Raw genomic sequence first — 13001 nt, 5'->3', positions numbered from 1 at the left:
GGATGTACTAAGTGCTGATAAGCCTCACTTATCAAAAGAAAAAGAAAAAGAAAAGAAATAAGTGTCAGGTACTCCTTTGAGATCTAGAGTAAAAATGTGGAAGGGAAGACCCAAGTGCATTGCTGGTATTAAGTAATATGCATTAGAAAAGCATAATAAAATTTTCTTGATGACTTTTCACATTCTCTGATTACTGGAGAAATACTCTGATAACAGCATAAATTCTGATAAGCAGTCGTCACTCACTTACACTGAGAAGCCACTGTAAAATGGAATTTCCAAAGATGCATAAAATGAGCACAAAACAGTTGAGGTGGACTCATGCATGAACTCATTCTATAGTAGACTTCAGAATAATGACAGATTTTGAGTAAAGTTCTTAGTTATGCCTTATTTATAAGATGTACTAAAGTGAATCAGACTTTACTCTTTGTCTGATATTTAGCTTAATGCACACACATACACTCCATATGAATGATGAAAATTGTTGTGGTAATAAATGTTGTTTTAGATGAACAGTTTAAGTGTCAGTTTCATAAATTCTGAGGACAAGTTCTGATGGAAGTTCTGATGATTAAGTTCTGATGTACCCATATCAGTATTTGTGTGAAGAATTACAGGAATAAACATTCACTTTTCGAGTTAAGGAGCCATATTCTGATGACTTTTAAATCCTGATAATAATCAAGTTCCGATGCTGACGTGGCAGTATTTATCTACTTGGTTTATTTTTGGTCATTACTTCAACGGTTTTTCAGAATATTGGTTTATGTGAGATAAAGCAGTAATGATCATTTGTTTAGTGGGAACAGTTTTCTTTAAAATACTGAACGTGTAAAGTAATAACTGCTTATTTACCGTGCCCATTAACTTTTGCCTTAACTGCTACATGCTTGACAGGTGTAAAGGTCTGTTCCACTTCTCATTAACTGATGTAACGTGGGTTGTCTAAGTAAAAGAGATAAAAGATTTTCAAATCTTTTATTCATATTTTTATTCTATTCACTCTCTCTCTTTTCTTATTCTCTCACATTTTCTGACGGTTTACTATACAGACATTTCATCAAACACCTTTCAGGAAAATAAGATTCTCACTTATTTCTGATGGCGCCCAAGGATTTAATTGTTGATGGAGCCAAGTTTGTACCAAATAACTATGCTGCTATCTTGAACAAGGCTGAAGCTCCATCAGATTTGCACATTGTGCAAGATTTCTTAGCAGATAGTGAGATTGGGTATTCCTTGACTCAACCTCAAAGTATTTCAAGCCAACAAGTACTAACGTTTTGGCGGACTGGGCTTTTTGATGATGGTGGTGCTACTGGTACTCCAAGCATCGTATTTGAAGTAAATGATGTTGAGCATGTGGTTACTCCTGGAGCAGTTCGTAAAGCTCTCCACTTACCAGAAGGCTGTACATTCTCAACAGTGGAGGACCCTGTTCTACAGCAGCTTATGGCCAGTCTGGGCTATGAGAAAAGTTTGGGAAAGCTTGGACAACTGAAAAGATCCAATATCAGGAAGGAATGGAGCTTTTTCTTTGATTGTATCACTAAGGCATTCGCCAACAAGTGCTCCAACTTTGATGCTATTCCCATCACGAGTCAGCAAATCGGGTATGCTCTTATTCATCAAACTCACTTTGATTTTGCAAGTGTTGTGCTAGGTTTCATAGGGGATAGGATGACTGAGGATAGGAATGTAGTATACTTTGCTAGATTCTGTCAGCTTATATATACTTTTTGTTGTGCTGATCAACCCCAACCTACCACTGATTTAATTCCACCCTTTAAGCTTGCAAAAAGGGCTTTTAATGATTTGTTAAATGTTGACAATAAAAAACAAGTGGTTAGACCTTTACAGATACCTCAGTCTATAAAATAAGTCTTGGTAAATGCTGATCCACATACATACACATCTGTCTATCCTGATGTCCAACCCACCAACTCATCACAACCAACCCAAACTCCATCAGTACCTACCACAACTACACCAACATCTCAAACTTCTCAACCTCAACCATCTCAACCCTCCATTAGGACATTTTTCAAACCAACACAGTCAACTCAACCTTAACCTTCAGCACCTACAGTGAAGCCTTCATCTTCCAAACCCAAGAGGACTAAAATAGTACCTCAGACTCAACAGAAGAGAAGGAGAATTGTTCTGAGAGATGAGTCAGACAATGAGGAATAGGTTCCCATATCAGAACATGTTGTTGTAGAAGCTGAGAAGGTCTCTTCTCAGAAAGATACTGTAACTGGGAGTTCTAGGCCTCTCAAAAGGCTTAGAAAGCTAAATCCTGATGATAAAGCTCCTACAGTATCTCCACCCTTGAAGAAAATGAAAAAGCAAAGAGCTCACAGGGACACAGTTGAGCCAGATTCAGAGGATGAGGAAGCAGCTAAGGAAGGGGTCAAGAATCTCTGATCCCAACAAAACTAGTCGTTATTGAATCACTTCCTTTTGTACAACCAGAAACTGCTCAAGACAGAGTGCCTACACCTCCTGTGTCACCTATAATTGAACAAGTACACACTACAGATCCAGGTACAAGTGATGCAATTGACATTCACAACTTGAATGTGCCTGAGATTCTATACTTGGAAGCTCCACCAACTCAACTCACTCCACCAACAATACCAATTCAAGATGTTGGTTTCACTGAAGATATTCCAACCACACCAATTCTGAATCTGGATGTTAAAAATCAGATTTTAGGTGGGCATCAAGATTTGGTTGTTGATCAGAACTTAGCTACAGATTAGCACTTAGAGGATGATGTTGAAGTCTCTATAGCCTCACATACTGTTATTCTATCAGAGGATGCTGATGTTGCAGGCTCTGTAAGTTCTGATGCTGATAATGCTGAACTTACTGGTGAAGCTGATACAAATTTGGATGCTGATGCAGCTGGTCCATCTGGACATGCACCTCAACAAGCTCCATGCAAAGCTGATTTAGTCAAGAAGTTTATTAGAGGGGATGCACCAGTACCTTGGAGTGAAACTCCTAGAGGAAAGGAGTGGACTAAGGAATGGAACACAGTTAGTTTTGTTCCTTCTGAAAAAATTCTTGCTGAGCACCTTGCCAAAGCTGATGAAATGCTGATAAATGATGATTTCAAGGCACAACTGAGAGTTACTGCAATGAGTACTAGGCACCTTCAAGGTCAACACTCAATAACTCATGACAAGGTGATTAAAATTCAAGAATCTTTGATCCAGCAAGATATGAACATAAAATTGGAAAAGAACAGATTTTTCAAGCCAGCCTTTGACAGAATTGGGTATATTGAAAAGACTCAGGAGAAGCAACAAGATCAAATTTCTGAAATTCTCAAGAATCAAGCTTCTCAGCAAACTCAACTCAATGAGATCCAATCCTCAGTGGAATTTCTTGTCTCTCTTCTTTTACCTGCTGATGCCAAAAAGGGGGAGAAAGTAATTATGTCCAAATGCAAATCTATTCAATCACTGAAGGGTAAGGATGATGGAAATGATGACCAGGGAAACTCTGGAATGGGTAAGGGTCATGGTCAAGGCAAAGGTTTTTCATCAAGCGAAGCTGGAATCACAGGTCAAAGAACAAGTTCTGATACTGGGAGAAGAATAAGTTCTGATACTGGTAAAAGGATAAGTTCTACTAAACATCTGGAACTTGATGAAGAAATTTCAAAGAAATTATTTTTGAAAGAAAATCCAGGAATGGACTTTGAGAGTCTAAAGGAAGAAGAAGCTAGACTCAAAGCAGAAAGTGTCAAGACAAAATCTAAAGCTTTTGTTGTTGAAAAGAAACCACCAAAGCCTCAGGGCATTGTGATAAAAGAAAGGTCAATTTTTGAGGCAACCAAAGCCAAATCACAAGTGGAGATAGATCCAAAATCCAAGGGCAAAGAAAAAAATTGGTGAACCTGTAAAGGTATATATGCCAGTAATGGATGAAGAATAATCTGATGAAGATGCTAGTCTGAATTTAAAGAAAAAGGATATTCAAACAACCTCTGACATAGCTCATGTTGTTCAAGATCAGGACTTAGTAAATTCTGATATGACAGTGAAGCAAGTAACCTCTGACATAGCTCAAGTTGGCTTGATATCAGAAGATAAGGAAAAGGAAACCTCTGACATTGCTCATGTTAAACTTTCAAAGATGCTACTACCAGGATTCACAAAAGCTCAACAGACTCAACCTTTAAAGACTAAATCAAGTGGTTTTGAAGCAAGAGTTGTTACAGGAAAGGAAGCAAGAGACAAATCTGGACTAGGTAGTTCTAAAGAGAAGAGAGTACAATACTACCAATGATCCAACTTCCTTAAGTGAATCAGGTGTAGGAGCAACTCCTGAGAGATTGAATCACCTTGAATCTGTACAAATGGTTTACCATTCTATTTTGAAAGAAGACATCATGTTATACTTTATGCCAGATGGGAGGGTATTCCAGATCAGGGAGAATGCAATTTCATTGAAGTATTTTGAAGAACTGGAACATGTTCTATTTTTGCTTCAAGTTAAAAACAGATCAACAGATGGTGTTGCAGGGTGTTTAAAGTCAAATATTTAGAGTCAGAAGAAGCTTTATTCTGTAAAGTATGACAGCCCATATTGTCCCAAGTACAGATCTCACAGTGGAGAAATTGTTGAAATGAAGCCTAATACTGCTAAAATCATCACTACATTTTCTGGTATTAAGGGACTTGAATTCAATCTTGAGTCTGATAAAGCCTATATCATCAGACTAGATCAGGATATAAGGAAAGCTAAAATAAATGGTCTCAGGGCTGCTATTTTTTAAACTGGTGAAGATACAGTTAAATTGAAAAATGCTAAAAGGAGGATGGTTAATGAACTTGAATATGCTGAGAGATGTCTTTTGAAGAATTACCTCAGAACAACTCCTGACATCATAGAGATCAGAAATTGAAGCCAAGTCGAAGATCTACAACTGCTTAAATTCTGAAGTGTATATAGACTAAAGCAGATATCAAACTTTAAGGATGGTAAAGCTGCAAGGACTGTAAGTTGTAGTTATCTAGTCAAATTCTCATATACATTTTTACTTAATGTTTTTGACATCATCAAATATCTGTTGAACTTGTATATTATGCTAATTTACAAGTTGGGGGAGATTGTTAGATATATTTATGATGTCATGTCTAATGATGATTTATGTTTAGTTTTCAAATCTTACTTAACAGGAGAAATTAGTACTTAACTGGAAATCAGTACTTATACTGAAGTCAGGACTTAAAATATCAAAACTTAAGTTATCAGAACTTAAGTTATCAGGAGATATTTATCAGGAGATAATATCAGGACTTAAGGAGACTTTCAGATAAGGAAGGCGGCTGATTAAAAGGAAAGAAGATCAAGACAAACGCAAGAAGAGATATGCATGAAGAAGGAATTCTATGAAGAATAGAATACTTGGAAGAAAAGATAACTGATTGATATATTTTAGGAAGCAGAATTATATTCAATATCAATTAGAAGATTATCTTGTAACTGTGTAGTATATAAACACAGACATAGGGTTTACACTATACGTGTTATCGAAATCGAGATTATTATTCTTTGTAACTCTAGCAGCTCTCGTGATAATTTTTTCATCAATGAGAGAGGAAAGTTCCATATTGTAACAGAGTTTATTGTGTTGAATAAAATCTGTGTTCAAATACTTGTGTTCTTAATTCGATTTGATTGTAGTAAACATTGTATTCAACCCCCTTCTACAGTGTGTGTGACTTAACAAACTCAATTAAAGAATCACAAGTATAAACAAGGTTTTCTTCTCCTTTGTTGTAGTTGTGCTCCTAGGTCTTCTCGCTGTCTTATCCCTAGTCTCTTTTACGTGCTTGTTATGAAAAACGCCTTAAATAAGCTTTATATATGTTGTAGAATCATCCTGGGCTTCAAACTCTCAAAATCTAAGTAGAAATAGAATTCAGAAATCCCGACCTGGCGTGGCCGCACGCTCTCCCAACGCATCCATGCTATCTTCCTGCTTCTCTGGCGCGGCCGCGCGCTATCGCAGCGCGGGCGCGCTGACCTACTGGAATTTCTTCTTCTGCTTTTTTTCTGGTTGGTTTGAGATGGCATTCCACGAGCTTTCATCCTAGACACATTCCTAACACCAATTTAGCACCAAAGCAATGCTAAATCTCCTGATTCCTTCAACTATACCTGAAATGCAAAAACACTACAAAAACACATCAAATACATAAATAACATGAGTACAAAATATCAATTCAAGCCTTTATAGGACGTTCTAAGTGAACATAAATGCCATTTAACACACACCCGAAACTTGAACCGATGCTTGTCCTCAAGCATAAACAGACTCAAAGAATGAAAAATAAAAATGCATGAATGCACACTACATGAATGCAACGATCCGCTCAGAATAACTAAACTAACCAATGAGCAACATCTTAACAAATGCAGTTATTCCCACAAAGATCAATCAAATCTCATAAATCAACCCACAAGCCAGAAACATGCGTGTGTGCAAATGCTTAGCAGATATACTATCGCCAGTAGATCAATAATCATGACTCACTACTCATCAAGGCAAATACAAGGTTATAAATAGAATAAACGCTAAACTCAAAATGACTGACAACACTTCTTTTCTTATATCGGAGTTATACATGGATTCACGCTTTTATTGATAACACATAAACAAACACAAATATGCTTATTTGACCGTGCAATGAGTGAGGTCCATAAAAGACTTATACAATAATACCCATGTAGCGAGCGTTAGGTTAGTGGATCCCAGACTATAAAATCCTTAGGTCACTAAGCACAAAGTCCCAAAAGAACTTAATAACTCGAGTATTAAAGAGCCCACTTGTGATCAATTATGCAACAACACATATATTTTTTTCTTTTTTTCCTTTTTTCATTTTTTTTCCTCTTTTTTCAACAATTTCTGAACGAGTGCATTTCGCTCCATCTCGTTCAACCCTAGACTACTCATATAAAATATGAGCCGGCTACTAACCATTTGACACCTAGCCACAATAACTAGCAATGAAATCCAATGTTTTTCTCCAATTTTTAAATATCCATGTTATGTTGTCATTAAGAGAATATCATACATTCTAGAGATAAACAAGTGATTAAACCTCGACAAACAGATAAAATATGATCATGATCTAGCACTCAAGCAACCTATAAGACTTAGTGAAATTTTTATTGCTTCTAGCATTTAAATCAACTCGATGGGACTTAACATCTCTCTATACGACATCACTACACTAGCATCAATATCACCAATCAATCGGTAAAGTAAACTTAAGGGATCATGATATAATGCACATGCAATCTATATGCAACATACTAACATGCAAAATAAAAAAACTACTACATGGAAAATATGCAACTATATGAATTAAACTATCATGAATATACAACTAAATGGATACACATATAACATATATTCCTTAATACCACACCCAAACTTAAATATTCACTGTCCTCAGTGAAGGTAATAGTAAGGAATCAGGCATACCTACTCGGAATCATGATCATCACCCTCAACGGGTAGAGTGTCAGGAGTATCAGGAGGCGGGTACATAGAGTCCTCACCAAAAACTGGCCACTGGATGTCAACACTTATGGCTCTGAATGCAGTCCCCAACGCTTGGGTGAGATCATGTGCAAACCTGTTATGGATGTCATGCATCGCATCCATCCTCCTCATCAAGCTCCTATAATGCGCTAAACTCAAGCCATCACTGCCCTCAATATCCTGCTATTGCTGCTGTTGCGAAGAACTGGCCTCCCCCATCTGATGTCACCATGCTGCTCTACTCCCCCTATAATGCGCTAAACTCAAGCCAGCATATGTCTGATCAGCTGGCCGTCCACCCGGCAAGTGATCATCGGAGTAACTGAGCCCCTTCTCATCAGCCTTTCCACTGTACCACTCCTGCATCACTGCAATAGTTGAACTATCAATCGGGGCACTAGGCAACTACAGCTGCTCGTGTGCAGGCCAATGAACACCAACTGTCGTGCACAGCTTCGTCACAATCGACGCATACGGAATAAAACTCGTAGTGCTCCCTCGCAGAAACCTCAAAATCCCCTGAAAAATAATGGACCCCAAGTCCACATAATCACCCTGCAGAATATCCCACAACAGCTTTTCCCGGTCCACCGTAACATCATGCATATGTGATGAAGGCATAATGTTAGCACAAATAAACGAGTTCCATGCACGGGAATACCTGTTCATGCACGAAGCAGGGAAAGTAGCATACTCGTTCGACCCCTTCTTAAACTTCCAGTGAGTGTCGGGAACACAGAGAGTAGCAATAATTAAATCTAAGTTAAAATCTTCCCCCATCTTTGTCACCCAATCATCCTAGCTCGCCTATCTCTCGGGATGATTAATCACCCTCTGAATCGCATCCATGGTATAATCCACCGTCAATCCCCTAACCACAGAATACCTGTTCTTCTCCGCCTTCACATTCGCGTAAAACTCGCGAACTACACTTATGGGCACAGCAGCAGGTGCCTCGCAAAAACCAATCCACCCCATCTCCACAATCATCTCAAGTAACTTACCATCCCTCCCCGATGGAAGAAAACCTCGCTCCTTGGCTATGGGCTTCGAAAGCAGCGTCGTATACTCCGCCTCGGCCTCTGGAGTAGCAAACATGGGCCTCACACCCCCAATTCTAGAAGAATCGGTGGTGCTGGTGCTAATTTGGGTTCTTTGTCTCTTGGGTGCCATTGAATTCGAATAAAATTGAGAGAAAAGATGTATGTAAGAGAGATTTAGAGTTTTGAGAATTGAAAAAGTGATGGAGAAGATTGTGTATAAGTATGTGTATATATAGGAAGAGAATTAGGTTTCGAATAGAAGTGGAAATTGATTATGGGAATAATGGGAGTAATGGGGTAATTGAAACTGATTTGGAGAGGGAAATATGGAAGGTGGGAGAGGGAAATTTGGGTATAGACTGATTTTGTTTTTCATTTTTCGATTTTCTGTTTTTTTTACAGGGTTGCAGCGCGGCCGCACCGCTCCCAGCGCGGGCGCGCCCTGTCTCTGGAAATCCAGTGTGGCTGCCCTGCTTTCAGCACGGGCGTGCACAGAATCTGTTCTTTTCAGTGTGGGTGCGCCGTGCTACTATAGTCGACACTGAATTTTTTTCATTTTTCTCATTTTTTTGGAGTTTCCTTCTTTTTCTTCCTTCTAACACCTACTAATGTACAATAAACTTGGGTTGCCTCCCAAGAAGCGTTTGGTTTATATCACTAGCTTGACGTAAAATCGCGAGATCAAGTGGACAATAAAACGCACTAACCACCTCACGGTTTACCGTATTCCCATAGGAATGCTTCAACCTCTGTCCAATTCACCTTGAATGCTTGGCCCGAATAATTCTCAAAAATCTCCACCGCTCCATGTGGGAACACAGTTTTGATAACAAATGGCCCTGACCATCTCGACTTCAATTTTCCAGGAAAAAGACGGCGATGAGAGTTGAACAACAGAACTTGTTGCCCTGGAATAAATGATTTGAGCACTAGACCCCTATCATGCCACCTCTTGACTTTCTCCTTATATATATTGTTGTTCTCATACGCTTGAAGCCGAAACTCATCGAGTTCATTCAATTGAAGCATCCTTTTCTTACCAGCTACATCCAAATCGAGGTTCAACTTCTTTAAATCCCAATACGCTTTGTGCTCTAGCTCCACAGGAAAATGACATCCCTTACCATAAACCAACTGAAACGGTGACATGCCTTGCGGAGTCTTGTATGTTGTTCGATACGCCCACACAGCTTCATCCAGCTTCAAAGACCAATACTTCCTTGATGGACACACAATTTTCTCTAGAATACACTTGATCTTTTTGCCACCTCAGCTCGACCATTAGTCTGAGGATGGTAGGCTGTAGCAATACGATGATTCACATTATATCGCTGCATCATAACAATGAACTTGCAATTATAAAAATGCAATCCCTTGTCACTGATTATGACTTTTGGAGTCCCAAATCTTGTGAATATCTGCTTATGAAGAAAATTAAGCATTACCTTCGCATCATTCGTTGGCAAAGCCTTGACTTCCACCCATTTTGACACATAATCAACCGCCAACAAGATATACTAATTATTGCAAGACGAGACAAATGGCCCCATGAAGTCAATTCCCCAAACATCAAAGACCTCAACCTCGAGAAGCACATAAAGAGGCATCTCATCCCTCTTAGACATATTACCAACACGCTGGCAGTGATCACAATGTCTGTGAACTATGGTTCTTCCTCTTGCACCCCAAACAACTACTCATCGGGAAAAGACTCATTAATCAATGTCTTATCATGTGAAGCTTTACTTGGATCTTCTAACCGAGATAGGTGATCTGTGACTTGATTCTCAGTACCTTTCCTATCCTTGATCTCCAACTCAAATTCCTGAAGTATAAGAACCCATCGAATAGTTCTAGGCTTCGAGTCCTTCTTCGAGACAAGATAGCGAATAACAATGTGATCAGTGAACACTGTCACCTTTGTCCCAAGAAAATAAAACTGAAACTTCTCAAAACCATAGACAATGGCTAAGAGTTCTTTCTCAGTAGTAGTATAGTTCAGTTGAGCACCATTGAGGGTCTTACTAGCATAGTAGACCACATAAAATATGTTGTTCTTCCTTTTCCCAAGAACTTCTCCAACTGCATAGTCATTTGTATCGCACATCATTTCAAATGGCTCATTCCAATCAGGTGCAGTTATGACAGGTTCCGTGATCAAACTCTTCTTTAAGATCTCAAAAGCAGCTCGGCACTCATCATCAAACTTGAAAGGAACATCTTTCTCTAAAAGATTGCACAACGGTTTAGAGATTTTAGAGAAGTCCTTGATGAACCGCCTATAGAAACCCGCATGACCAAGAAAGCTACGGACTCCCTTAACGGAAATTGGTGGAGAAAGATTTTCAATGACCCCCACCTTGGCTTTTTCCACCTCAAGACCTTTACTAGAGACCTTGTTCCCAAGAATGATGCCCCGTTGCACCATAAAGTGACATTTCTCCCAGTTGAGAACCAGATTGGTCTCAACACACCTTTTAAGAACTGTGCCAAGATTTTGCAAGCACTCATCAAACGAATCACCAAACACAGAGAAATCATCCATAAACACCTCCACATTTTGACCAATCATGTTAGAGAAGATATCCATCATGCATCTCTGAAAATATGGCAGATGCACCACACAACCCAAAAGAAACTCTTCTGAAGGTAAAAGTACTGAATGGACAAGTGAAGGTAGTATTTTCCTGGTCTTCCGGAGTGATGCAAATCTGATTATAGCCTGAATAGCCATCCAGAAGACAACAATATTCATGCCCAGCCAACCTGCCAAGCATCTGATCAATGAAAGGAAGAGGGAAGTGTTCATTCCTTGTGGCTTTGTTTAGCTTCCTGTAATCCATGCAAACTCTCCACCCCGTGACTGTTTGAGTAGGAGTGAGCTCATTCTTCTCATTAGTAACAACTATGATGCCTCCATTCTTTGTCACACACTGAAATGGACTCACCCAAGAACTGTCAAAAATAGGATAGATGATCCCTGCATCTAGCCACTTGAGAATTTCCTTCTTCACAACCTCTTTCATTATCGGATTTAGCCTCCTCTGTTGCTAACAGTCGGCTTGCTTCCTTCCTCTAGTAGAATTTTATGCATGCAATAAGAAGGGTTGATTCCCTTGATATCTGCTATAGTCCATCCAATTGCCGATTTGAACTCTCTCAGAATTCTCAAGAGCTTTTCATCATCACTACCTGAAAGGTCAGATGCAATAATAACAGGAAAAGTAGATGCATCACTTAAAAAAGCATACCTCATGTGTTCAGAAAATGGTTTGAGCTCAAGTGTAGGAGCTTCCTCAATAGATGGGTCGAGACGCCCCTCAGCATTTTTGAGTTCTGACATTCCAAGAGATTTAAAAGGCATATACAGCCTTCTCTTGCAAGAAGAAGCATTCAAATACTGCAACTGCTCATCACCTTCATCATCTTCACTATCTGAATTCCCCAACAAGGCCTTCTCTAAGGCATCAGACCTTAGCATTTGATCAAGTTCTGAAGTAACCACAGAATCGACCAATTCCACTTTTAAGCACTCCTCGTGATCAGTAAGGAATTTCATGGAATTGAAAACGTTAAAAGTCACATCCTGATCTAGCACTCGCATAGTGAGCTCACCCTTCTACACATCTATCAAGCTTCGGCCAGTAGCCAAGAATGGTCTTCCCAAGATTATGGGAATCTTTTTATCCTCCTCGAAATCAAGAATTACAAAATCAGTAGGAAAAATGAGTTTGTCCACCTTGACCAAGACATCCTCCACAATGCCTCGTGGATATGTAATAGAACGATCGGCCAACTGCAAGGACATATAAGTAGGCTTTGGATCAGGTAAATCTAACTTCTTGAAGACAGACAAAGGCATCAGATTGATGCTAGCTCCCAAATCACATAAACACTTGTCGAACGACAAGTTTCCAATGGTGCAAGGAAGAGTGAAGCTTCCAGGATCTTTAAGCTTTGGAGGCAACTTCTGTTGCAGCAAAGCACTGCATTCCTCCTCTAGAGCAACAGTCTCTAAGTCATCGAGCTTCACTTTCTGAGAGAGAATACCTTTCATAAACTTCACATAACTAGGCATTTGTTCAAGAGCTTCAGTGAAAGGTATGTTGATATGAAGTTTTTTGAACACCTCCAGAAACTTCACAAATTGCTTATCCAACTTCTACTTTTGCAGCCTTTTAGGAAAAGGAGGTGGAGGATAGACCTGATTCTCCCCTGTATTACCCTCAGAAGGAGTGTGTTCCATAATTTTCTTTCTTGGTTCCACTTCTACTTCCTTCTGCACATCTTCTTCAACCACATCTTCAGATTTTGAAACTTGAAATTGTTCAGGATTTGCAACCTTCCGAGACCTTAATGTAATTTCCTTAACCTGCTCTTTA

The sequence above is a fragment of the Apium graveolens genome, chromosome 9 (genome assembly GCF_009905375.1).
Source record: "Apium graveolens cultivar Ventura chromosome 9, ASM990537v1, whole genome shotgun sequence".
NCBI classification, from domain to species: Eukaryota; Viridiplantae; Streptophyta; class Magnoliopsida; order Apiales; family Apiaceae; genus Apium; species Apium graveolens.
This window is presented reverse-complemented; position numbering follows the sequence as displayed.